This window comes from Trachemys scripta, chromosome 1, assembly GCF_013100865.1.
Source record: "Trachemys scripta elegans isolate TJP31775 chromosome 1, CAS_Tse_1.0, whole genome shotgun sequence".
Classification (NCBI taxonomy): domain Eukaryota; kingdom Metazoa; phylum Chordata; order Testudines; family Emydidae; genus Trachemys; species Trachemys scripta.
The window spans coordinates 156,005,727-156,032,964 of record NC_048298.1 but is presented as its reverse complement, the minus strand read 5'-3'; the positions used below and the strand labels follow the sequence as shown (position 1 = coordinate 156,032,964).

The following is a 27,238-nucleotide window of genomic DNA, read 5'->3' as shown; positions in this document are numbered from 1 at the left end:
TCTCTGACATTAATTTGATTTGATTGAATATGGTCAAGATAAGACAAGAAGTGAATGCTGAGCGAAGTATTACAAATCAAGAGACAGAGCTAAGGCAACCTTTGAATGACTCAATCCTGTCAGAAGATCAAATGCTTCAGCCTTGCTGAATCACACAGCTCCTCAGTGACAGAATTCTGGTTCATTTTTGGTATCCTATTGCCCCCTGCTGTTAACTTTCAAGCACTAAACAGCATAATAAATACCTAACTCAAAGATCATTGCTACCCTGATTTGTATTAGGAAAGTCTGTTCAGTAACCCAATGTTATAAATAAACATTTCAGAATCTTTACAATTTTTTTAAGAACACAAAACCATCAGACAAAAATACCTGACGAATAGCAAAGCACCATCTTCTATTTTATTCTGTAATATATTCTGTGATCAGAAATCCCACTTGGGATAAATAGGGTTGAATGCAGTTGCCTTTCCACTGCACAGATGGAAATATAATAAAGGTGGCAAAAAAGATGCTCAAGGTATTTAAGCTGTTAGGAAAAAATAATATTTGACTCATCCTGAATAACCTATTGAAAACAGAAAAAGTGGTCTTGATGAAAAGGTATGGTTCAAGTGGGACAATACTTCTATAGATAATACTTTTTATTGCTGTGTAAAGTACATAGAAGAAGTTAGTGCATTCAAAAGCATCCATCTTGTTGCCAGAGCCCCAAACCTGGAATTGCTATAACTCAGAAGAGTGGTCTGGTTATTGACATATAAATGAGCATTCCAAATGTTGACTTTCGGAATTCCAGCAGTGTATCCATCAGCTTTCAAACTGGAAATATCAACGTAGTGGGGAGGGGGTGCGAGTGGGGGGGGGAGAATACAGATAAAACAGCAACAGCTGTAGTGACAAAATGAAGATAAAAAGGTAACATTTATTTACCCTCCCTTGAGAAAAGGGGAGGGAGGAGAATTAGATTGTTGGACAGACGGGTGTTGCGTCAAATGGTGATCATGAGGGCATGTGTATCAATGTGTGTAAATGTGAGTGGAACAAAGCACCTCTGCTTGTTAGTAGAATAGTGTAGAAATACTTACATATTTAAAAATATGTAACCAAAATTGGATTGGGATTAGTTAATAAAGGGGGAGTAGGTAGGCCAAAATAAAGAAGTTCCAGTACTTCCCTCTGCTGGAGTTGCTTATGTTGTCTGTTTTTTAAGGGCTCATATTTAATGTAACTTGATGTTCCTAGTGATCAAAGAACTGTACTCTATGTCAGAAAGCCACTTCGGTGTTGAAAATGTTTACAGATGTAATTCCTTAATAAGAATTGGCATGTACTGACAGGCTTGCAATTTATTTTTGATAGGAGATATATAAATCTGTAACACCTTGTAAGGAGAAGCATTAGGAACATTTCATATTTCAAAGATATTGTGTAGCTGGGGAACTTTAAAAAAAAAACATATCTACTCACATCCTAGCTTGTTCAGAATCGTATAAAATATACTTAGACTGGGAACATTATTATTACTATTTTTATTACAGTAGCATTAAAGGCCCTGAAATCAGGGCCCCACTGTGCTGGTCATATATTTACAGAGGTCAAAGTCTGATGTCCGTTACTCAGCATACAGCTTGATAAAGCAAAGCGTATATGCAATTTATTCACTTAGAAGTTACAGTGTCTAAGGGTGCGATCCAATTCCTTCTTTCATCTCAACATCTCAAAGATCTAACCTTCTCTCTCTGCTTAGACTGCCAAAGCTCTCAGAGTATCAGAGGGGTAGCCGTGTTAGTCACCTTCTCCCATGCTGCCTCTTATGCATGGCAAAAACTCCAGGAAAAAACTGTGAATTCTCCTTAGGATGCTCTTTTACCACAGTGCCCATAGAACAGCCCTGGTTGATAACAGCTACTCAGGTACTCAGCTACATTGTGTGTGTATCCCATGCTAACACAGGGGGTGCTTTGTCCCCCTATCGGAACTACGCCACAAGTAGAGAGTTATGAGCCTGCTATATCCTTTGAGCTAAAATCCCGGGTTCTTTAGGCTCAAACTCTTGCTCATGCTCTTCAATCCAGAGGTTCCAGGCTCATTCTCTTCACATGACACAGTCTGGGATGTCATCCATCTGCACAACTATGCTGCATGAAGTGATGCTCATATTATTGTTACCTTGTTCTTCCCTACCCATAACCCCCAACCATTCATTTTCCTTATTTGTCTGTTGCATCATCACTAGCCTAGATCGTAGGCATTTTAAGGCATGGACTGGTCTTATCCTGTATTTGTAAAGTGCCTAGAACAATAGGACCTTGATCTCTGAGGGGGGCCTCAAGGGAATATTGCAATGTAAGCAATTAATAATAAATAATTATTCCCACTTAAATCTGTGGATAAATAATAAATGGAGATATACCTATCTCAGAACTGGAAAGGACCCTGAAAGATCATTGAGTCCAGCCCCCTGCCTTCACTAGCAGGACCAAATATTGATTTTGCATCAGATCCCTAAGTGGCCCCCCTCAAGGAGGGAACTCACAACGCTGGGTTTAGCAGGCCAATGCTCAAACCACTGAGCTATCCCTCCCCCCTGCTGAACTCTCATTGACTTAAGTGGGAGCTGGACTAGGTCCCTAGAGAGATTGCTATGTTCTACATCTTCTGTAGTTCAGTGTCTAGCATGAACCTTGATGAAAGCTCCAAAATAGTCTTATTGTGATGCAGAACCAAAAGGTCCAAAAGTTATGTTTTACTGGCATCAGCAGAACTAAATATTTTAGGTTTCTTTATGCTTATGGTTTCATGGGGTGGTGTAATGGCTCATAGTTAAGGCTGAAATCATTATATTTCCAGTTTTCAAACAGTCTGGATCAGTAGCCAGTTACATTTGGTGGCAAGACCACTGAGCTGGCTATAGGCTCACCAATTGTAGCAGTGCCCAGAGTCTTAGATTTCACATGGATCTGACTGTTTGCTGGGGAGGGTGCTCATTGACAGACTTAATGGGACACAAAGAGGAAACTATCAGCCTGCTGCAGTTTCAGTTGACTGGCAGCTCCTGCAGGTTTCCCATCTGCTGGGGTTTAGAAAAATGAACAAGCAAACAACCCTCCTCAAAACCTCTGTTTTGAATAAAAACCTGACAGACAGACCCTGAAAAGAAGACCTTCCCAGTTTTTAGGGACACATGGTTATCCAAACAAATGTGTGTGTTATTCATTCAAATTGATGCAAAATAGGGTGTGAATATGTATGGCAAGAGTCAGTTGTTAATGTTTTGCGGGTGGGACAGGAGTCAGGATTTTTCTGGGAGTAGGGGTGGAGGAGGAATGTGTTGGAGGAAAAGCTGGTTGCAAAGTTTTTCATAGAACTGATAAAAACAGCCAAGGCCAGTGTAAGGGTCGGATTCACCCCTGCAGCACCTCCTGCTGGTTACCCTGGGAATTAGCTCTTCCAGCACCCTGGAGCACCCTCTGCAGTCCGGTGATCCACCTTGTCACTACTAGCCCCCGGGTCCCTCCCAGGACCCCAGTGCCCCTTTAACTGGGTCTCTCCCTCCCAGGGGAACCCCCACCCACTATCCCCACCTTGCCTCAGTATCAGGCTACTGCCAGTCTTCATCTAGCCCCACGCTCAGGGGCAGACTGCAGTATCAGCCACTCATCACAGGCAAGGTTGGGTTTGGACCTGCTGCCTTTGCCTACCCCTGGGCTGCCCTCTGCAACCCCCAGTACCTGTTGGCCTTATGCTAGGCCACAGCCTAGGGCTTTCCTATCTGCAGCTCCTCTGCCTTTCCCCAGCCCTGCTCCCCTCAGGTACCCTGTCTCTAGCTCCCTACAGCCAGGCCCTTCTCTCTCTGAATGCAGAGAGTGAGTGTCTCCTTACCCCTGGCTCAAGCCTTTATAGGGCCAGCTGGGCTCTGATTGGGGCATAGCCCAGCTGAAGCTGCTTCCCCCAATCAACCCAGCTCTTTCCTTCTACAGCCCCAGCCCTCTGCAGGGCTGGCTTTACCCCTTCCCAGGCAGGAGCGGGTGACCACCCGGCTATAGCCAGCTATTATAAAAGTAGTCAAGGATGCAAACTGAAGGTTGAATGGGTGGTTGAAGTAATGAAGCGATTGTATGATAATAGGAAATAGCTGCATCCAAGAACTGCTCATTATGGAAGGAAGGATGTCTAGTGGCTAGGATCCTGGACTGGAAACTCAGGATTCTTGGATTCAGTTCCTGGCTTGGTAACACAGTGTCAGATCTTGGGCCAGTCACTTAATCTATCCTCTTTCACAGTTTCCTACCAGTGAAATGGGCTAGTACTTCCATAACTTAGAAACAAATAGCATTGTGTTTTAGAGATAGCACAGTATCTTTACTGACCTCAGGTAGGTGGCTGCACAGCATATGCAGAGACCAGTACAATAAGGTGTGGACAGGTGTGCTGATAGTGAACAGCTAGAGGCAGAATGGATTGGCTATAGTGTGCAGAAAAGGAACCTGACAGGAAATGCCTGCCTAGCCAAATAATCACCATTTCAGAAAGAACTATACAAAATATTCCAGGTACACATCAAAAAAATATTGGCATAGGAAGCTAGAAGCTAAAGGAGTACAAAGAAAGTCAGTTGACAGTATAGGTGACACAGTACTAGCACCGAATACAAGTAAAAGAACAAGAAAGGTTGTACCACTTGAGAACATACTTTGACCCATATCTAAGGGGAAACAAACCCAGTTGCACATATGCTGAGGAATTTAATGGAAAGCAATACAGCATCAACCCCTAAAAAGTAACTTTATTTTAGGCAAATATCAAAAGAAAAAGCAAACCACAAATGCAGCTGAATGTGAACAAAATATTGACCGGTGTTGGAAAAATGGGTTATTTTTCAAAACCTGCAATGTCAGGATTTAACAACGAAGAAAGACAGAACATGGAAAGAGTATAGATGTGACTGAATCATCTGACAAGGATCATAGAAAACAGGATTGTGTTGCTCCCAAAGCCAAGATAAAATGGCAACATGAACACAGGAATCTGAGTGATGTTGAAGATAAATTGGACTGCAAAGGCCAACTGCTTTGACAATTCAGTTGTTTTACTACACAAGTCATAATTGCCAAACATGCAGAGCGGAAATGTATGTCAACTCAGCATTTAAAACATTTTATTGCTAAAAATATGCTTGGTAACATTAGATGCATGTGCTTCTAATTGTGCATGACTAATTGATAATGGCTAGTTTAAATTGGAAAGTGACATTCAATTTGTTTATTTATATTTTCAACTAGTTCTGGGTGAATAATAAAGTATGCAAATATTGTATTAGAAAACAAGATGAAATTCAAACCCACTCAATAGCTGTACTTAAATTACTTTCCCAATTGTACATAGGAACATAGCAAATGTCCTATTGGATTTGACCAATGAACTATCTAGTCCAGTATCCTGTCTCTGATAGTGACCAGAACCAGATGCTTCAGAAGAAGAGCCATGAAACCCTGCCGTATGTAATGATGGGATAACCTACTCCTGGTATGTGTCCTCTTAAATCCCAGTAGTTAGAAGTTAACTGCAGAGTGCATATTCTGAATGTTTGAGAAATTTACTGCACCTCAGTAATGCACATCAGTAAATAATTTCAGAGATTCTGGCCCAGATTCTCATGTGAACAGATGGAGAGGAAGTAGCTCTAATGGCTTGCACATTACTAAAATTGCTTGTTCATCACTGATCAAGCTGAGTTCAGTACCCAATACAGACCAATCACTTCAACCCATTGTTAGCAAAGATGGTCTAGAATTAAACAAGTGTAATTATGAAAATCTCATATCTCAAGAACTCAGCATCATAAAAAAAGACTGTCTACGATATAGCCTATTTAGAGAAGTGCCACTTTAGCCTTCCAAAAACCACATTATTTGACTAATCAAGGAATTCTCACCATGATGCCAGAGTCAATCTTTCTGGCAAAATGTCCTCATTATCAATAGCAGTTTAAAACCGATTTGGATACGTGACATAGATCTTAAAGACATCAATAAGTTCCTTTTCCTCCAATGGACTATGGCACATTTATGTTGGCACAGTTAATTTAGAACTTCCATAGCAATCATTTGGAGATGTGTATGCCAAGAAACAGTTGTATGTACTCACCCTTTAGAACCCCACCCATTCTGGATCTATCACATAGTCTACTAAGTCTACTAGCATGTGCCTGGAGTTACTCAGGCCTTGTGTACACTAACGCTGTAAGTTGATCTAATTTACACTAGTTAAGTTACATAAGTACCATAATAAGTTGACGTAACTTGTCTCTTGTTGACATAGGTTCCGCCTCTTGTTGAACTGGAGTACTGAAGTCAACGGGCGAGTGCTCTCCCATTGACTTAGCGCATCTTCACCGACCCTCTAAATTGATACCCGCTGCATCGATCACAGCGGCGCTGATTTAGCGCTGTAGTGAAGACTAGCCCTAAATAAAGACTAAAGCAAACCACTAGAGCCTCAATCTGGGAAGTGTTGAGCATGACTGTTTTACTTCATGAGTCCAGTTGTTAATGCTATTGAGCCTTTGAATGTTGACATGCAGGAATTTGAGTGTGCACATGAGTTTTTTGGAAGGCATCCTTTAGTTTGTGCTCCCAGTAGAGTGCATGTTGCTTTGACTGAGGTGGGACCAACAAACTGCAACTATCCTTTGTATAGTCTGTTCCTCACTCATCTCTGTACTATTTTCTTCCTCTTCCCAGCCTTTTCACACATTTCACCATTCCTTTTTTAGCTAAGGCGGTTCATCAGCCCTTGCAGGGGACCACTAGGCTAACTGGAGCCAAGAAGTGGTTGTCGTAGTTGGGCCAGTCCACTGGATTTTCCCTGACTGTGTTACGGATTGCACATGGGCTATCATGGCCTGCTGAAGGCCATGGTACAGGGACCCTATTTTCTTTGCCTTCTGCAACTACTTTCCACCTGCTCAGATGCTACAATTTTGCGAGTTTCAGGTGGCTCATGTAATTACTTTGTGTTGCTTATGTTTGTTGTATAGGTTGTTTAAATTATGCTGTTGTTCTGTGCTGTTCTGAGTAATCTCATGACAACAAAACACATGTTATAATTATTTTGCCTTGTTTATTTGTTGGAACTTATGGGATACTTCTTACTCAATAAAAGCAAGGGTATGGGCAGTAATGTTTGGGGTAAAATTAAGGTTTTGCCACCAATGCCTTGTTTGGTGTTAGGTCTAGTAGGCAGACCAATCCATTGGGGAAAGTCAAGTATGCATATAGGGATACAGGCACATTGCCGGATAGCTAGATCTTTCAGGGGCATTGCTGGAGGCCTGAACTAATGGAAATGAGAAACAGACTGTCCTATAGCCAGGGGCCTAGATCCTCCAGAAGTTAGTAGTCTAAATTCTTTTGAGCATCTGGGCCACAAGATTGAGGCTGAAAAAGAATTCATGAGTTTCATTCTACTTGACTTTAAGATGATCTTGTACATATTCTACTGTGGAGTTCTACTGTATTTTTAATGACATGGTACAGAATCAGATTATGAGAGAGTAGAATTAGGGAGGATTTTTAAGGTTCAGACTTTAATTTTTCTTAACTTGTCAATGAACTCTTAATTACTGTTAAACTAAACAATATGCATAAAGGATTAGGATTTTTTAATTCACATGAAGGTGGTGACAATATGAAATATGACTGAAGGGTTAGACAAACATAGTGGACTATAAGAATATGAGAACAGATTCCTAGGTTCAGGAGCCTAAAAACTATTTCTGCTGCATTCAGAACTGGTGTTTTTAAAATGTAGAGAGATGTGAACTAAGCAGCAGAAACACTAACTCAAATGTAGAATGAGGATTGGGCATTTGGAGAATGGTAAGTGAACCCCCACCTCAAATAAATTGACTCTACAAATCTTAAGACCTCCTCCATTTACAAACTCTTGTTTTCAGTCCTTTCTGTTATTTCTGTACTGAAATGATCAGGCTTTGTAAATGCTAAACAGTCATGGAATCGGCTAGGCAGCTTATTCCTTTAACCCTCTGTTTAACTGATACATACCCTAGCTAAGTTTAAAGAGGAGAGAAAACAAAAATCACTGTTCAGCCCCCCTACTTTCCATCTCCCCTTACAAAAATATCCTACTTGATCCACCACCCCTTTTATACTGAACTTGTCTTTCATTAGATTCACCTGGGAATTCCCTTCTTCCTGGGACCCAATGTGGTTTCTGTATCCAGGAGGCTAGTTGACAGCAGGTTGAACACATTTCCCAACCATTATGGTAGTGCAGCTGGTTTGATCAAGCCCTCACTTAAACCCTCTTTTGTGATAAATCAATCTTTTTAAAAAATGTCTTCAGATGTAAAATCCAGATGAAAGGGAAGAATCCAGGGCCAGGGAGACACCTGTCACAGTAGGACATGAATATTCCAACATGATACTCAAAAAGGGGTACTTTATGATAATAGTCTGCGTTACTAAAACGACCCCACTTTGGAATCAATCATTTGGGGGCCAGTAAGAGGCACTGAAAGGATCTTATATAGCTAAGAACCAGAAGCAATGGGCTATTCCACGTTATCCACGCTAATTAACATCACGGAAAGGGAAAGAGGAGTGTGAGCTTTAAAAGTACTTAGGGGCAAGTGTATCTAGTGCCTAAAGATGTAGCTAGGTGCCGCCTACCTGCATCTTTAGGTACCTAAATACCTTTACAATTTAGCCCTGGGTGTAGCATGGAGGAGGGAAAATGGCACACTGAAATATTTTACCAATAGAAAAAGCCATTGCGGCTCAGCAATGGGTAGGATGACTCTTAAATAGATGAGAGTTTGGTTCAGATAAGCATCTAAACGTCTGGATGTTTAGTGACTGCACATCCCTCTGCCTCTGTGCACAAATGAAGGACCTTGCATGTGCCCAGGAGTAAGTATGCAAACCAGGAAGCAGAATCAGGAAGATAGTTTTTGCCTGGTTTAGTCTCATGGCTTGTGACTAGTTTAGTAAAATAGAGTTACCCAGGGAAAAATGTGCCAATACACTCACCTTTTTATATGAGTCTGCCCCAGTGGCAGATCTAACTGGCGTGCTGTTTATATCCATGGAAATTTACCCTGATATTCAACAACAAGAAAAGAAGGAGGAGGAGGCAGCTGATTTGTTAGCTTCCTTGCTCCACCAGGCTGCCAAATACATCAAAGGGTCGTTCAAGCAGCTTGGGATAGTGAGCAGAAGCATTTGGCCACATCCCTTTTCCAAGGCCATGACCCTTATCCTGTCAAGCTGTTACTGTGACCCAATGCCACTGGAGGATTCCTCTATGCAGGGAGGACCCTCAAGTCTGAAGGACTAGTGGCTAGTTAGGTTTCAGACTGATTTTTGTTGTCAGAACGAGGCAAAGCAGTTGCAATGGCTGAGAGAATACAGCCCATATTGTCCTTTACTTTAAAGTTATGAAACATAAAATGTTTTCTTGGCCATTTTAATTTAAGAAATTGTATACACTGTGTACACTGAACAATTATCCTTGAAACTAGGTGGGCTGACAATAATGACAATACAAAGTTTCAAGCATTTGGGTTCCAGAAACTGGGAAAATGGAGGATGAAGTTAGACTTAGGATCATAAATGATTGGTTCAAATGGAGAGACATAAGTGGGGTGTATGTGACAGGCAGAGACCAGTAAGATTAAAAGGGAACATCAATAAACCGGTGGTCAGTCCAGTTTTAATATATGGTGGTGAATGTTGGGCAACAAAGAATAAACATGAGCAAACACAGAAATGTCAGTGTTGAGGTGGATGAATGGTGTAAGCAAGAAAGACCATATGATGAATGTGTATGTTACACATGCTCAAAGTAACACCCAAAAACGAAACAAAGGATGGAGTGCAGGCTCAGATGGCTTGGTCAAGTGAAGTGCAGTTTTGAAATCTATGTGGATAAGAGAGTCCAACAGACGAAGACTGAAGGAAAAAGACAGAGAGGCCAACCCAAGAAGAAGTAGGGATGTCCTAACGGTGTCAGGAATCAGGGCCTGCAGCAGATCCAGTCTCCAGACAATCTAATGAGCTGGCCTATAGTAGGCTGCTGGATTGACTATACCCGCTGGCTAGTTGGAAGGGTCAGCAGACTGACTCTTAAGCACAGCAGCAGCAGTTCAGTGACTAATCAAAGCACTTGCCCATGATTGTGATAGCTTCCATGCCTGCTTGTTCCCAGCCCCGCCCCTGCAGGTAACCCGGTTCCAATGCTGTGCTCCAACTCCTGGCTCTGATCCTTGTCTCTAGCATCTGGCTTCTGACTGTGGTTCTGACCCTGGCTCCTGACTCCAGCTGTGACCCTTGACTCTGTCTCCTGGTCTCTGACTCTGGCTCTGACCCTGGTCTCCAATTCCTGGCTACTGACTCCTGCTCTGACCACTAGGCCTGACTCCTGTCCCAACCACTAGATATGACCACCCATGTCCCAGTCACTGACAAAAGGAAGAAATGTTAGCATGTGATCAGGGTAATGGGGTATATAAGCCCCACATAGACAAGGAAGGGGCCAGAGAGGCCCTGGCGGTGGCGCTAGCCCCACCCCTCCAGCCCTGTCAATCATGCAAGATAGGGAGGAGCCCTTTAAAAGGGAACTATCTTAATTTATAATATAATGCACCAATGCTGTTTTGTATTGGATAGCCACTAAATAAGTGTCTCTCTCTTTCCTCTCCACTATATATGTATAAGCATAAGATCTTTTCACAACAATTATTTTCACTCAAATTAGTGCTGGCAACAGAATGTGTCTTTCTAAGCAGTACTTCAATAATATATGTATTCATATTCCAGAGATCTAGCCAAGGTTATGTTTACTGCTTCTCAGGTGAACTTGTTTTGGTCTTCTAATTTCCTGCCCTAGTCTGATGCTGTGGCAAAGAGGTCTAACGCAGTCATTTGATGTATAAACTGGGGAGGAGAGGGCAGCAGTAGGGAAGTGAATTTACCTCTATATACAGCATGGGTGAGACTAATACTAGAATACTGTGTCCAGTTCTGGTGTCCATATTAAAAAAGGATGTTGAACAAATCATGCAGAGAAGAGCCCCCAAAATGATTCAGGGGTTGGAGAAAATGCCTTTACAGTGACAGACTGAAGGAGCCCAATCTGTTTATCTGATCAAAAAGGTGACAACAAAGTGGCGAGATTACAGTGTATAAGTACATTTACAGGGAGAAAATATGAGGTATTTAGGCCTTTTTAATCTAGCGGAGAAATGCATGGGAAGAACCAATGGCTGGAAGTTAAAAACAGACAAATTCAAATTAGAAATAAAGCACACATTTGTAACAGAGACAGGGATTAACCACTGGAACAAATTACCAAGGGAAGTGGTGGATTCTCCATCTTCTGAAATCTTCAGTTGAAGATTGGATGCCATGGTGGAAGATGTGCTTCAGTCAAACACAAGTCTTTGGACTCAATACAAAACTAACTGGATGAACTTCTATAGCCTTTGTTATACAGGAGGTCAGATTAATGGTCCCTTCTGGCTTTAAGTTGTATGAATCTATTAAAATCCCCCTGTCTTTGCACCAGTCACAATCTATTTCTGTTTGACAACATTTAAATGATAAGACAATAGCTCACAATGATAGGGAACTTGTGGACACATCAGAGAGGGGGAAGCTTTTAAATGCACTGGAGTATATAAAACCATTTGCTTGTCCCAGGTGCCTCATAATTTTTCTTGTCACATTTGCTTCTAATTGAAGCCATTGGTATTCACATAAGGGCTTTTTGCTTTCCCATCCCATCCTTTCCCTTCTTGCCGGACCCTGCAGTGAATCCGTAATGCTGAGCTGGTGACATCTCATTCCTTTCCATAGCAGCCAGTCAATGTGTCTCAAACAAGATAATGATGATGACTTTGCAGCAGGATCATTTGGAAGGAGCAGCTGGGCTACAACAGATGCAGTCATTCAAACACAAAGATCTGAAAGTAATATCAAAGGGAGGACAAGAAATGACAAGCTGTGGAAACAATATTCTTGTGCAAAAGAACTCTCATTTCAAGTAGGAAGGAACATTTGATTTAAAAGTGTTTTGTAAAATATAATGTAGTGGGGTGACCGTTTACTAAGTGCCCCCTCATAACTTGCTTTGCAGGCACCCTGCTGCCAGTAGCCCTCGCTTGTGGGCTCCTGAAGTGCTCCAAACAGCCCACAATAATCCAAACAATCCTCAATGAGTCCCCAACACAACATCCGTAATCATAACTCAACAGTTCATACTTAGCTCCAGTGCCTTGGCCACACCCAGAGCTCTGCTCCACCAGCCGCTGCCAGTTTCCTTCCCTTTCTGGCTATGGCTTCCTTCTCCTGTCAGTGTCTCCCTTGTTCTGAGACAAAAGACAGTCTATATATGGCCCTCCTACAGAGAGCTCCTTCCAATTGGCTGGAAGAGAGCAGAGCCCTGCCCCAACCTACACTACAGGGCCCCTAATCCCAGGTCCTTAAATAGAATAGTGTCCTGGCGTTTTCCCACCCTCATCTAACTCCAAAGTCTCCAGAATGGCTTCCGCTCCTCCGCTACCAGGCCATTTTCTGGACCTTAGGGTATGTCTACCCAGCCAACAAAAGACCCATAACCGTGAGTCACGGACCCTGGGTCAACTGACTCAAGCTCATGCTGATGGGCTAAAAATAGCAGCGCAGAGGTTTGGGTTGGGGACGGAACCTGGGGTCTGAAATGCAGTGAGGAGGGAGGGCCTCAGAGCCCAGGCTCCAGCCCAAACCAGAATGCACTGCTATTTTTAGCCCTGCAGCCCGAGCCCAAGTCAGGTAGGTGCCCTGGGCACTGAGACTGGATGCTGTGCATTTTTTGTTTTGCTGTGTAGACGAACCCTTAGTTTATTCCCACTGCCCTCAAATGGCGTCTTCTGGCCCCTTTTGCTCTTAAAGGGTCACTGTACCCTGCTACAAATAACAAATACAGCCAAGTAGGAATGATTTATTCAACTTAATACTTTGAACACGAGTATGATTACTTAGTTAGGTCCGTATTCTGCTACCCTTATTCATATTGAATAGTATCAAAGTCTGCAAGTAGTTCCGTTGAAATCCATAGTATTATGCGCAGAGTAAACTGGTACTTTCAATGCAAGTAAGGCTATCAGAATCTGACCCTTCATGAAGTTCTCTTGTGCCCATCACTGTAGTATCTGGCCTTCTTCATTACTAGGAGTCAGATTTTCAAAGTTAGGCAAGGACAACTGAAGGCGTATATTTGCATGTACCTATTTTATTTTATTTTATTTTATTTTATTTTTGTTATTATCATCATCGTAGTACCTAGTTGCCCCAGTCATGGACTAGGACCTTGTTGTGTGAGGAGCTGTGCAAACACAGAACCAAATGACTGTCCCTGCTGTGCATGAAATTAGGTATTTGTATGTGCTCTTGACCAGTTAGGTATAAAACTAGCTACTTGTGTGCCCAAATACCGGATTTGTGTGCATATCTGGTATCTGAGAATACAGTATGCAAATTGTATGTGCCGAACTTTGAAAAATCTGGCCTTAGTTCTACCCTTGACAAAAGTTGACAATCTTAAAGAGTACATTAGTTTTAATTTTTTACTTATGGGGTCTTATCGATCCCTTGGACCCCAAAAATGCATTGACACAAATGATTCCTGTGCTTGTTGTTCTTCCCTGTCCATCCCAGGCAGCATGCAAAAGAACCACTGTGTGTTCTCCTGCATAAAGTTAGCAGCAAACATTAGAAAACTGAATTTAATGTTCAGATGGGCCAGGCATAAGTATGATTTTCATATCACACCAGACCCCTGAGTGAAAGGAAGGTCTGAGAAGGTAGATAGCCACTTTTCAATTATAAGTGACAAATGTGCCATTTCTGATAGCCTTGTCAGTAAACAGCAAGGGTGGAAATGCCAAGCTGTTTAGTGAAGCGGGATCAACATTTCTAATACAGCATGTGATTCCCCAATAGCTTCCACATCTTTCAGAACAATCAGTCTTTGATTGTTCCTGTGAAGGCAGTTACCAAACATTAATTTCACTAATTGCAATATTTTAATGTTGATGCATGTAAATATCAGGAAAACTGAGCCTGGGCTTAAAAGGAATGTCCAGTTACCTTGATTTTGTCAGGTTGTTTGTGGAGGAGCCATTTACAAAGTATACAAGCTATACGTCAAAGGGCTCTGACCCTTCTGATATTATTCAGGCAACTTACCATGGAAAAGATGAAACAATGTTTATGCACTTTATTACTCAAGGTGACAAGCTAATGTCTGGGTGATGGTGTGGATCTTCCAGAGACAATTTATCGCATCCTGAAAACTAAGGAAAATGTCCAAAGATACAGGTTTACAGAGCTCTAAGAGTCATATTCCTCATTTAAAATTTTATACGGAGCTGGAACTGAAGTAAAAACATCGTGTGTTTTGCAGATGATATAACGTCTTAAGAGGATGAGAAATAAATTGTGCACACTGCATCATATTTTTGTATTTAACTTTCCTTTTTAATGATTTAACTCATCAAATACAGCAGTATAAAGATCTTGCATAGCTTACAAGCTTGGTGATCACATACCAAAAAGCTGAATTGTAATGTATTGTAATTGCAAGCATTGTAATGAAGTGATCCCCCAAAGTATTAAATAGCTTTAAACTTTAAACACACCAAGGCATACATTTTCAAACGTGACTAGTGATTTTGGATGCCTCAGTTTATAGGTGCCCAGCTTGAGACAACTTCAAAGGCCTAATTTTCAGTGGGTGTTTGCTTGAGACTGCTACACATCTGGCCCCCTTTCAGTGTCTCAGATTGAACACCCAAAAATTGAGGCACCCAAAATTCATTAGTCACTTTTCAAATGTGGCCCCAAATTATGCTTGATTACTTAGAGTCTAATCTCTTTGAGGCTGGAGTCATTTTTTTGTTGTTTATGTGTATGCAAGTGCTTAGCACAATGGGCCCCTGATTTTGTCACTATATACTACCACAATACAAATGATAACAGTATAGCTATGCAACAGTAGACAGAAATAAACAAGTGTGTTCTGGCTCTCTTGTGCTTTGGATTGGACTGTAAATTAGCGGTGGGCAAATCACAGAGTGTTCATAACTTGAGTTTGCTTCAGATATGCATCCAAAAGTTTGGATGTTTACATCCAAAGATTGTCTAAATCTCTTGGGCTGGAAATCTTGCAAGGCTACGGTTCCTTGCAAAATGTATGACCCTTCCAGTTCTGGTGCCAACGTGAAAGAAACTGAACTTCCAAAATGACAACGCAGTTTATTCAGGAAAAAAAAAAAAAAAAAAAGACAAATGATTGGGGGGATGGTTTCTTCTATTTTCTAAAGTTTGCCCATTCCTAGTTTAAAGATGTTTAATATGAATGACTGTCCACCATCTTAATGAAGTGGAGGGGAGTGGAGCTCATGTTTATAGTACAGTACTGGTTTTTAATGATGTTTATGTTTAAAAGAGCTGTGATACACCACATTTGTTACATTTTGAGGAAAGAATACTTTGCACTTATATAGTGCCTTTTATATGCAGATCTTAAAGCACCTTACCCATATTAAGCTTTCCAACATCGTTTTTTCTCCAGTACTTTTTATAGAAGAGGAAATTGAGAACAGTGAGTCAGTGGCAGAGATGAGAACAGAACCCCTCATGTTCAGTCTAATCCTCTAACCTCTGGACTATACTGCGAATTTCAGGAGATTGATTACTAGTAGACCAATTACTTTCCTCATGTTTCTTGGTGCCTAAGGGCTTTGGGCCTCAGCCTGCGTCAATTGAAATCAATGACAAAATTCCCACTGATTTCAGTGGTACATGATCACTCTTATATTGCAGAGAATGGGAAAATATGCATGTGCGAGTCTTTTAGGATCTTGCGCATGCAGTTTGGTGACCCAATTTCTGGCTAACATGGGCTGGGCACGGCTCTGTCTGGAGTCTGTCATGGTTACTAGAAGTGTTAACAGTTATATTTCTTTAGAAGGGGTCCCTCCTTCTCATTTACTGAACACACTGCCTCCACAGTACTCCCAACTTTCTGCCAACTCCAGGCAAGGCCGCCCAGAGGATTCAGGAGGCCTGGGGCAAAGCAGGGGAGCGGACATAAAAAAAGGTGCCACCCGCTGCAGCGCTTGTACTCACCGGGCGGCACTCTGAATCTACCGTGGCGGCGGCAGTGGGTCCTTCACTTGCTCCACGTCTTCGGCAGCACTGAAGGACCAGCCGCCGAAGTGCCGCCGAAGACTTGGACCACTGCCGGGTGAGTAGCCAGGGAAGGAATTCTTGGCCAGGGCTCGTGGGGACGCTGTGGGGCCCGGGGCCTGGGGCAAATTGCCCCCACTTGCCCCCACCCTGGGCGGCCCTGACTCCAGGAACTCAGGACCCAGCTGAGGACCCAAACTCTTCTCCTCATGTGACAGGATAATCTGGTGCAACTTTATGGCCTACATAGCCCAACCAAATCATGTTCAGTTAATGTGGAAAAAAGGGAGGGTTTTCCTCTAATATACTTCATCTACACAGGCTTTGAAAAACAAATTCATGACTAAAATAAGCATTGCTGCGTGTCAGCTTTATTTATGGGAAGCTGCAATTATTTCATATTCATTTCTGGTAATTGAACAACACTTAGAATGACTGGCTCTGCTCAACTTTCTCCCACAGAAAATGTCAGCAGGATCTAATTATCAGCAAGAAATGAACTTTTACTGCTGTCCCCATTCTTATCAGAACAATAGTTCAGTGAGATATTATAATTACAGGTATGGCTATGAGTTTGCCTGTTTCTTTCTCTTTTTGGAAGAGAGATTCCTTCCTACATACCATAAACTGGAACAAATCAGACCATGGGAGGAATGTCCATAGGACTGATTCTAGGGATGGGCAAGCAGGGCGGTCACCCTGGGTGCTAACTTCTGGGGGATCGGCCAATCAGACTATGAGGCTAGTAACATGGGTGTGTATCTAGGGTCCCAGGTGGGTTTGTACAGCCCCTGCTGAAGTCCATGCTAGCACAACTACACTGCTATTTTTAGCCATGCCAGCATGGGTGTGTTTACCCTTGCTGTAGTCACACCTCCGATTGCAGTGTAGACATATCCTCAGTTATGTGCTCCAAAAAAACACCCAAATGGCCATTTTAGGTACCTAGGGGGCTTCATTTTGCAGACTCACATAAACAGACTATTTGGGCAGGTGAGAATATGCAGAATCTGGCCCTTACATGCCAATCTGAGCATCCAAAACACACACCCAAGTCTGAAAATTGGACAGCCTATACATTAAGCCAGGGGTTCTCAAACTTAATTGCACTACAACCCCCTTCTGACAACAAAAATTGCTACACGACCCCAGGAGGGGGGACCGAAGCCTGAGCCTGCCCAAGCCCTGCTGCCCCAAGCGGGGGGGGGGGGGGGGGCGCCCCCCGCCCTTGGGGGGGGGGGGGGGGGGGGGGGGGGGGGGAGAGGGCACCACTCTGGGCGGGGGGAGGGCAGGCAAGGCTGAATCCCAAGGGCTTCAGCCCCGCGGTGGGGTGGGGGGCTATAACCTTTGGCATTGGGTAGCGGGACTTGGATTTTAGCTTTGGGCCCCAGCAAGGCTAATGCCAGCCCTTGGCGACCCCATCAAAATGAGGTCGCAACCCACTCTGGGGTCCTGACCCACAGTTTGAGAACCATTGTCCTGAGCTGTAACAAGTTACTGCTACATTCTTTTGTTTGAATTTTTTTTTTCAAGCAATAGATTCAATCAGAGAATTATGGCTTGATCCTCTTTATCTAAAGTTCCTCTGAATGAAAACTCTAGGCTCCAAAAACTCTAACAAATCCTCTGGTACTTCAAAAACGAAGCACCAAAGCTCAAGTATTTATATATTGTATCAAGTGGTTTAATACTGCAGATGGGAGAGCAGGATAAGGGTGAAATTCCACATTACCACCCCCTGCAACAATTTGCCACGGCCTCCCTCAATTTGAACTAATCTTCAGAAAGGTTGCAAGGGTTGAAATGTTGTTTTTTTCTCCCCTACTTTTCTATATCCCGTATTAAACCACTCAACATAATACATAGTCCTTGAGCTTTGATGCTTTTGAGAAGTGTCATTGGATATATTGGAGGCTTTGATGATTTGAGGGATATTAGTCTGCTCTCACTGAGCATTCTCAGACCTTGTAATGCAATTTTGGTAGACAGGAGAGGATATGCTGCTAACTGAAAAATTAAAAATGCCTACGTACAGTACTTCATACACTGAACGTGACTATTTGTCTCTCTCTAGCTTTACGAATATATAATAGCATCATATTTCATCCCTCCCCCAGACCTGTCTGGAAGAGATTAGAAAGTTGTTTGTTTGAGCTAGCAATTACTCCTTTTAGTCCAACAGAAAATGCGCTAAATGCCCAATATAATTTTCACCAGTGCAGAAGATCCCATACAAAGATCCAGTCAAGTAATTCTTTCTATGATATACAGATAACCAGAAAGAGATGACTTTATCCCACCACAATATTTTTAGGCAACATTTTGATATAGAACCAAACAGGTACTAAAATGTCTGTGTCCATTCATACTGACCCTGATCCAGAAAAATCACTCATAGGTTTAATTTGAAGCATGAGTAGTCTGACTGAAGTCTTTCTTACTACCTCCCTAAGCTTTCCTGGCTGGCAATGGTCTTCTATTTTCCAGGCTTCTGATTTAGGAAGCATAAGTTGTCACTAGGCAGTGACGAAAGCTCCTGGGGAAGGAAAGTCAGTGCTCAGTTACAAGTGAGAGTTGTTTTCCCATTTGATTTTAGTTAGGGTACCATGGACAGGAGCTCCTCTGCTAGTACCAGAAGACTGTTGTTACTCAGGACTGTGGTGAAGACAGACAATGATAGATGGTCTTATGGTTTAAAGAACTTGACTGGGACTTGGCAGATGTGAATTTAGTTCCCAGCTCTGGCACCACTGAGCTGTGTTGAAATAGTTGTCAGGGCTTAACAGTTCTCGTTGCTAATGCCACTATAAACCCCATAGATTAACTCTCCAGAGCAGGCCCCTGATAAATTCCACTCAGCCAAGGAGGCTATCAAATGGTTTAATACTTGCTGGGAGTGACAAAAATACTCCCTGGTACTCAATCCTATCATAGGTCATCAGGCAAATTACTTAATCAATCTGTGCCTCAATTCCCCACCTATAAAAAGAGAATAATAATTCCTTCCTCCCACCCTTTGTTTAGCTCATCTGTTTAGATTTTAAGCTCTTCAGGGAAGGGACTTTCTCTTGTTATGTGTCTGTACAGTTGCTAGTACAATGAGTCCCATATGTTGGCTGTGGCTTCTCCATGCTACTGCAATACGAATAACAACAGGAAGCAGGTCCTGAATTGTGGATTTCTCTAGCTTGCAGAGTTGGCAACTGAGTTGACCCCCCCCCCAAGCCTTGTGATAGTTGGTGTTTTTAATAAAGATTGCGGATCCCAAAGCCATGTGTTACTGAGAAACTCAGCTTTCTATTTTTAAAAATGTAAGTTTTTAGCCCTCAGGATTGCAGAGAAATTTGAAAATGTGACCTTTGAATGCTCAAAAGCCAGAAGGGGAAAAAAGTCCAAACTTACTATATTTTAAATCGTTGTGATTTTTAAGCCAGTGTCATGATTTATGGGGGGCTAACCCATGATTTTGGGGCATCGATTTTAGGCCTAGCTGTCACTCTTTTTTATGCCAAAGCATTCTGGGAAAATGTAAGAATCTGAGGTCCTTAAAATACAAACTCTTTTCCTTCTCAAAGCATCTGAAAGGAAGACAGCACAGAGGAAGGAGGAGGCTATTTTGATGAGAACGACCATGAGAAGAAAAATTTTTGTTCTCCTTAATCCCACAACTTCTGGGATGGACAGGGACAGTGGTGCCGTAGCACAATTCACCTAAATCGCATCAGCTCAATGCTGCAGATCTTGGTTCTCTTTTTCAGACCGTACTATTGGCTTCCTGAGCTGAAGGCAAGGTAAAAATCATAGCCCTCCAGTTCCCAGCTCTACTGAACTCACAGCTCTGCCCTTTCAGTCCTGTTTCAGGTATGGAATGCACCACTGATTCCAGGAGCCAAGGGAGAGGTGAATTCACAGCCCTAGAGCGGTTCATAAAACTGTAGCTGGGTTCACAGCTCTAGGACACTCCCAACTCTTTCTTACTGAGATGGAAAGCACTCTTTGCAGAGATGTTCCGGCCTTTGAAGGTATTTCAGAGAAGTAGAGGGAAATCCCTTCTTCCTAATGGTACGATAGCCATATCTCTCAGAGAGCAAAGTTTGCAGATTTCCAAGCTGCATTCCTTTCAGCATCCAATAGATGGTGACACTATTTTAGAAATGCTCTTCATATTTAGTCTGCCTCAGAAGACATGCCTTTATCTAATTAGCTGTACTAGATTTTCCCATGTATAGTTAAAAGAATCTGTCAACAATTCTTTTTGACTCTTGGGCATTTTAAAGATCTGGCTGATTATGTATTTTATCCTGTTCTTTTCAAGGTGGTGAATATTGCTAAAAATAGTCTTTCAAATGTATCATTGATTATTTTTAATGTGTTATTTCCCTAATTTTAATTACATCTTTATTTCTACAAGGAGCAAGTCAGATACTAATCAAGGCTCATTACTATTCCGAACCGTAGATGGTTCTTGTTGTCCATAAACAACAATCAAGGAACTAATTAGAGCTGGTCAAAAATAGAAACTAATTTCATGAAAATGTTTTCTCTCACCAAAATTTCTGAATTTTTCCAAACAACTGGTCAAAAAATGGAAAAGAAACAAAAGGCAGAAAAAATCTGGCAGTTTTGCTTTTCACTATCTAATGAACTATTGAAACATGTTGAATTTTCTGACCACCCTAGAACTAATTATTACACTAGAATGAGATACATGCCATTACAAAAATCAGAAAGGTTACAAAACTTAGTAAGGAAAGCATAACTTCATCATTTATATTGCAGTAGCACTTTGAGCTCCCAACTGTGTAGCCAGGGCCCTATTGTGCTAGGCCAGGGGTTCTCAAACTGGGGGTCAGGACCCCTCAGGGGGTCGCGAGGTTATTACATGGGGGGTCATGAGCTGTCAGCCTCCACCCCAAACCCCGCTTTGCCTCCAGCATTTATAATGGTGTTAAATATATTAAAAAGTGTTTTTAATTTATTAGGGGGTCACACTCAGACACTTGCTATGTGAAAGGGGTCACCAGTACAAAAGTTTGAGAACCACTGTGCTAGGCACTGTACACACAGACATAACAAAAAGACATTCCCTGTCCTGAAGAGCTTACAATCTAAGTAGCTTCTAAGTTATGATTCTGAGGAACTAAGCTATTTCCAACATTAAAGGTACAAGTTCAAAAGTTCTATCAGACAGAAAATGTTGCCTATACATCTCAGGCAGTTAGATAACTATGAGAGCAGCAATCATCTTCTGTCCCTAGGGCATTCCAGACCTCTTTCTCTATCATTGATTAGCATATCAGATCAGGTAACTCACTCCACATGATTTAACATCAGGGCAAGGGTCTGCGATGACTCACTGTTCAGTGATTTCTCAGTACCAAAGGACAGTCCTGTCAATGGACTCTGAAGATGAGTGGTATAACAACAGTGTTGCCTATATTGAAGGTTTACACATTCCTAAGATATGCAAGTAGCTAATGGAGGAGTCTGAGTCTTGGGGAATGTTTTTGGTTGAACTCAGATCAGAATGCCCCCATGATTTTTCCTGAAAAGGACAAACATGAGATACAAGAGTTTGTCTAGGAGACATAAAAGAGAAAGTTAACGGAGTTCTTAGGTCCTATCTACATTCAGGAAATTACATACATATAATTACACTGGTGAAAATTTAGACGGGGCTTTACAATGAAAAGCCAACTGAAGGGAACTGACTCAGGGAAAAGTGTTGTCAGGTAACACCCCCCCCCCGCCCCCCCGAGAACAAGCTTGAGAGGAGGCCTGGCCTGCGCAGTCTCAGCCAGGATGGTCCTCAGTAAGTGCAGTCCTCAGCAAGTGCAGATCTCAAGAGACCTGTGGACTCTGGGGTTGAAACTGTTTTTTTCATAGGGTTCCCCAGACCCATTTGGAGAAAATTCTGACAGCTGTTTCCTCGCCTGAGTGTTCCTCTGCCTAGAAGCCCCATCTCATGGGTTTTAGATGGGAAAGAGATAAATAGGCCCTTAGTATTTTATAATTTGACCTTCTTTAGCATGAAGATCTTATGGTAAGGCACAACCCTGCATTGGCACAGGGATGGACTAGTACAGTGGTTCTCAATCTTTCCAGACTCCTGTACCCCTTTCAGGATCTGATTTGTCTTGTGTACCCCCAAGTTTCAACTCCCTTAAAAACCACTTGCGTACAAAATCAGACATAAACATGCAAAAGTGGCACAGCACACTAGTACTGAAAAATTGCTTATTTTCTCATTTTGTCTGTATGAAGTTTTAGTTTTTACTGACGTTGTTAGTGCTTTTTATGTAGCCTTTTGTAAAACTAGGCAAATATCTAGATGAGTTGATGTATCCCCTGGAAAAGCTCTGCGTACCCCCAGGGGTACGTGTACTCCTGGTTGGGAACTATTGCACTAGAAGATGGTCTAATAGGTCTGCTCTATTTCTAATTTGTGTGGATATGCAAGGGAAAATTTGGTATGTATATTGTACAATGAAAGAAGATTTGTGTACTTAAATTCTCATCAGGGCAGCACGGCTGTCTCCAGGGAAAGTGAATGAATATATCAGAATAAATATATATCCATACAGTGGTGAAAGAGAATTCATTGTGCTACTGGACACTGAAACTGCATGGCCCTGTGGGTAATAAATTGCTACTGTTCAGACTCATGAGAGCACCAAAGAAGGCTGATGCAGAGTACGCTAATGACCATTATAAGTAACTGCAGTGAAAAAGACTTAAGTACATTTCAAAATGTACTGTAAATTAGACAAAAGTACAGTTGTGCTTCTACTCTAAGACAGCCTCAGGCTTTATTCAGGCTGACAGACTTTGCTCTCCTGCCCAGTTCTTAGAATTTAGATGCTATCCATATGAACTGAATGTTTTTAATATTTAAGGGCCCTGTTCAGCAAAAGGGGGGTGGGGGAAAGCCAGAGTTGTATAGTTTTGGCAGCAGAGCTAGGATATCACACAGCTCTGGAAAGCAGGGCTAAAGTGCAATTCAAAAGTTACCCCATCCACCTCCAAAGCTCAGAAAGACACTTGTAACCCATGGAACTAAAACTATTGCTCCAAACACACCTGCTGTGCAGTTAATGTCAACTCTGGAGTCAGGTATCCTACAAACCCTGTGTTTTCCTGATGGGGGGAGTGCCTCAGCTGAGCATGGGAGAGATTTTAGGGTATGTTTACGCAGCAGAGAAAAACTGGCCCTTGACAGCTGACTCGGGCTGCAGGGGTGTTTCCCTGCTGAGTCGACTTCCAAGCACAGGCTGGAGTCCAGGCTTTAGGATGCTGTGGGTGCCCCGCAGCAATTCTTGTCTTGTGCTTTCTTGGCTGGAGTCCTTTGTGGTTGACTTTGCCTCCTGGTAATTTATTTTGCCATGAAGAGGCTGTTTTTGTTTATCAAAGGTGAGAAGAGAGTTGCATATTTTTCTAGCACTCGCGGATTCATGCAATATACCCATAAAAACTCATCGGCATGTCACATGTACATTGTGATCAAGTGACTCGGACAAATAACTTGCAGTGAACAGACTGCCAGCAATGTTTGGGCAGCCAACAGTCCAACACCTCCTTTGTGTGAGCGTCATATTGGCAGTTGATGGCAGAAGTATATCACCATCACCCAGATGTGTTCAAACTTCAGTTTGTACTGTGTATGGTAAACGAGAAAAAGAACATGATTAATGAAGTAGCTGTGGAATAAAGAAAACATACCAAGTACATTCCTCAGCTTGAGTCAATGTCCTTGCTGGAGGATAATTATATTATAATGGTGTCTCTGCCTTTCTTTGATTGGCTAAATACTGTCTAATGGGGAAAAGTAGTTATAACCTATCCCAGTGGGGCTACTCCTGGTAAGATATGCAAGGAACAATCAATGTCAAATTTTACACAGATTTACACTTATATAACTTACCGGGTGAATGTGTGTCCCCCACCCCCTAGTATTTGTTGATAAAAGGCCCAGTGCTTACTCAGATAAAACTTCATGATCTATTCCTTATATCCCTTACTCAGGCAAAATACTGACACTAAGAGAGACTTTTGCCTGAGTGAAAACTGCATAGTGAGGCCCACAAAGAATGACAGAATGGTAACTCTAGAAAATAAGGCTGTTGTTCTGATTAGGGGTACCAGTGTCTTGAAAGACCACCAGGTCAACCCTCAAGTTCCAACTACTAGCTGTGTTCAGGTCATCTCCAGTGGTCAAAGAAGAAATGCAGAGCTGATTGGAAACTTCCCTCTTAAGAACTCCTTTAATTTATGGTGCTGCTGTTTGATTGTTGAGGAACAGTATGTAAGTCAAGGGCAGCTCATTATCTCTCAAACTGTTCTATTTTTTTTCTCTCTCTCTTGTGCTTGTGAATAATAAGGCCATTCACATTACAGGCCAGGTGATTAATCAAAATTGATTGGCATTTATTAGTAGAGCACTCTCCTTATTAATACAGGAGCTGGTACAAACTATGCCATGAGTTCATTTTACTGCCTTCAGAACTTCTTAGTCACTTAAAATTTATGGGCCCCATTCTGGTATCATTTATATTAGGCCTACATTCATGAAGTTACTAGATTTACTCTGGATATACAGGATGCCAGTGTAAATGAAAGCAGAATCTTACCCACTATTTCTAGGTAAGGTTTCTATTAACAATTACTTTAGTCTTTGTATATCATGTCTGCTGTTGAAATTATACCAGCTTACAGATGGAAGCCATACATTTTAAACTGGGTGTTATGCACCCAAATCATATTTAGACAGCTAGCTAAGAATTATCTGGCCACTTCTATTTAAGTACCAAACTATGTACATAGATGGATAGCATTTGGCATGCTAATATGACTAATGAAAAATGTTGGCCTAACATTTCTACTGAGAAATATCTCTTCTTGCTTTACTGATTTCTAGCTTACCATGCACTAAGGCAAAAGAAAGATTGTGTCAATGTCCATTAAAAAAAATTTGTTTAGCTCTTAGCCCTTTCCCTCATATATTCTGAGCATTGCCTAAATTACTTGCCAAATGGTTATTGATTCTTTTGCAGTCCTATTCAACGGTTCTCAACCTTTTTCTTTCTGAGGCCCACTCCAACATTCTATAAAAACTCCATGGCCCACCTGTGCCACAACTGATTTTTGGCATATAAAACCCAGGGCTGGTGTTAGGGGGTAGTAAGCAGGGCAATGCCTGGGGCCCCATACCACAGGGGCCCCCACGAAGCTACATTGCTCAGGCTTCTGCTTCATCCCTGAGTGGCAGGGTTCAGGGCCTCGAGCTCCAGCCCCATGCAATGGGGCTTTGGCTTTCTGCCTTGGGCTCCAGCGAGTCTAATGCTGGCCCTGCTTGGCAGACCCCCCTGAAACCTGCTTGTGGTTCCCCAGGGGGCCTAGGACCCCTGGTTGAGAACTGCTGGTCCTAATTATTGCTCAAAATGTCTACCATTTCAACTTCTTCTATCAGTCTCAGAAGGACTAAGATACATTTGCACTATGTTTTGACACTTCTTTTGAAACTTGTCAGATCACGAACATGTCTAGTGACTATGTTGGAAGAGCACAGTATGCATTAGGGAAAACGAAGCAACACAGTGAAAGGAAGGATTCCTATCATAAAAAATTTGTTGTCAGTTCTCTGTATCATGAAGACTTAAGAGCTATGGGGATCTGATGTCAATAGATACTGTTTTAATGTATTCTATTGGCCATTTTGGAAAAAATAAACTAATTAGATTCCTATATACAGCCATTTGTTAAAGAGGTTTACAGGAATCAACAGATGCCTTAAAGAATGTAGAATTACAAAAACAAACAAACAAACACCTATTTCAAAGTGTCTGATATTAGGTAACAATATATATTTTAGTTATATATAGTCTACATTTTTGTTAAAAAAAATTCTTTGGTTTCAAGAAATATCTGTTCTTAGCAATGCACTGACTCATTAAGACCCTTATGAGCATTACATTTACAAGAATTAGTTTATACAAAAATTTACAATATTTAATAATTCTTGTTTCAATAAAACAATAATAAAAAAAACCTTATTCCTATAACATGAAAATAATAAACCAACCCTGCTTGGCTTACTGATGGCCCCAATTCAGTAAGGTACTTAAACTTTAATACTTAATATTATGCACATCACCTTGCTAAATTTGGAGCCAGCTTGATTAATCCCAATGAGTTGAATATAACTATGGTAGGAGTCAAGTAAGCATAATCTGGATGGATCCTTTGGTTTTACTTGTTTTTGGAAACAAAGTATGAAGGCTTGATCCATCAAGTGGAATCAACGGAAGTTAGATCAGGCCTTGGATGAGTAACATGGCCTCAGTAACAATGGGCAAACATTGCCTTAGTAACAATGGGCAAACATTGCCTTTGATCTGGAAATCTCGTGTAAGATTTCAATCCTTTCTATGTCTGCGCTAAAAGAAGGAAAGCACTCAGCTATGATTATGACTTATTATTAGAGATACAAGTGATTATTAGAACCAAGGTTCACAAAAAAATGCAAATTCATCAAAACTGAAACTGTTCACAAAATAGGATCAGTTTTGAGAAACCTCCAGATTCAAAAAAAAAGTTTTGGAAAAAAAGTTCTGAATATTTCTAAATTGGAAAGTTGGAGTTTTTTGAGTTGAAACAACTTGTTATTTGGAAATTTTAGTAAAATTAAAACTAATACAGTTTTAATAAAAGAGAAAAAAAAAAGAGTGAAATCTGATATAAAGCATTTTGATTGATCCAAACCAAAATGTTTTGGGTTTTTTGATTTATGCACATTTTTGAGATTTTAACTTTTCATTCTAATTCAGGATGGGAACAATTTTTGAAATCTTGAATTTTTCCACAGGACCAAAAAAACATTTCCTTCCCAGTCATACATATTATTTTATAGCACACAAAGGCGTGCTCGGTCCTTAACAGAAGGTATAATAAGATATTTGAAAGAAATTACAAAGTCAGGCCTCTGT

The 27,238-nt window shown here is 41.6% G+C and overlaps 1 long non-coding RNA gene across 1 annotated transcript in view; it reads left to right on the top strand.

The window, feature by feature from the left end:
* LOC117887810 overlaps nt 1-7,140 on the top strand; it is a 112,143-nt gene extending 105,003 nt beyond the window's left edge. Inside the window, exons 7-8 of the long non-coding RNA XR_004648208.1 lie at nt 5,389-5,529; nt 6,325-7,140. This is a non-coding gene — a long non-coding RNA (uncharacterized LOC117887810). The remainder of the gene's footprint in view (nt 1-5,388; nt 5,530-6,324) is intronic.
* The last annotated feature ends 20,098 nt before the right edge of the window (nt 7,141-27,238 follow it).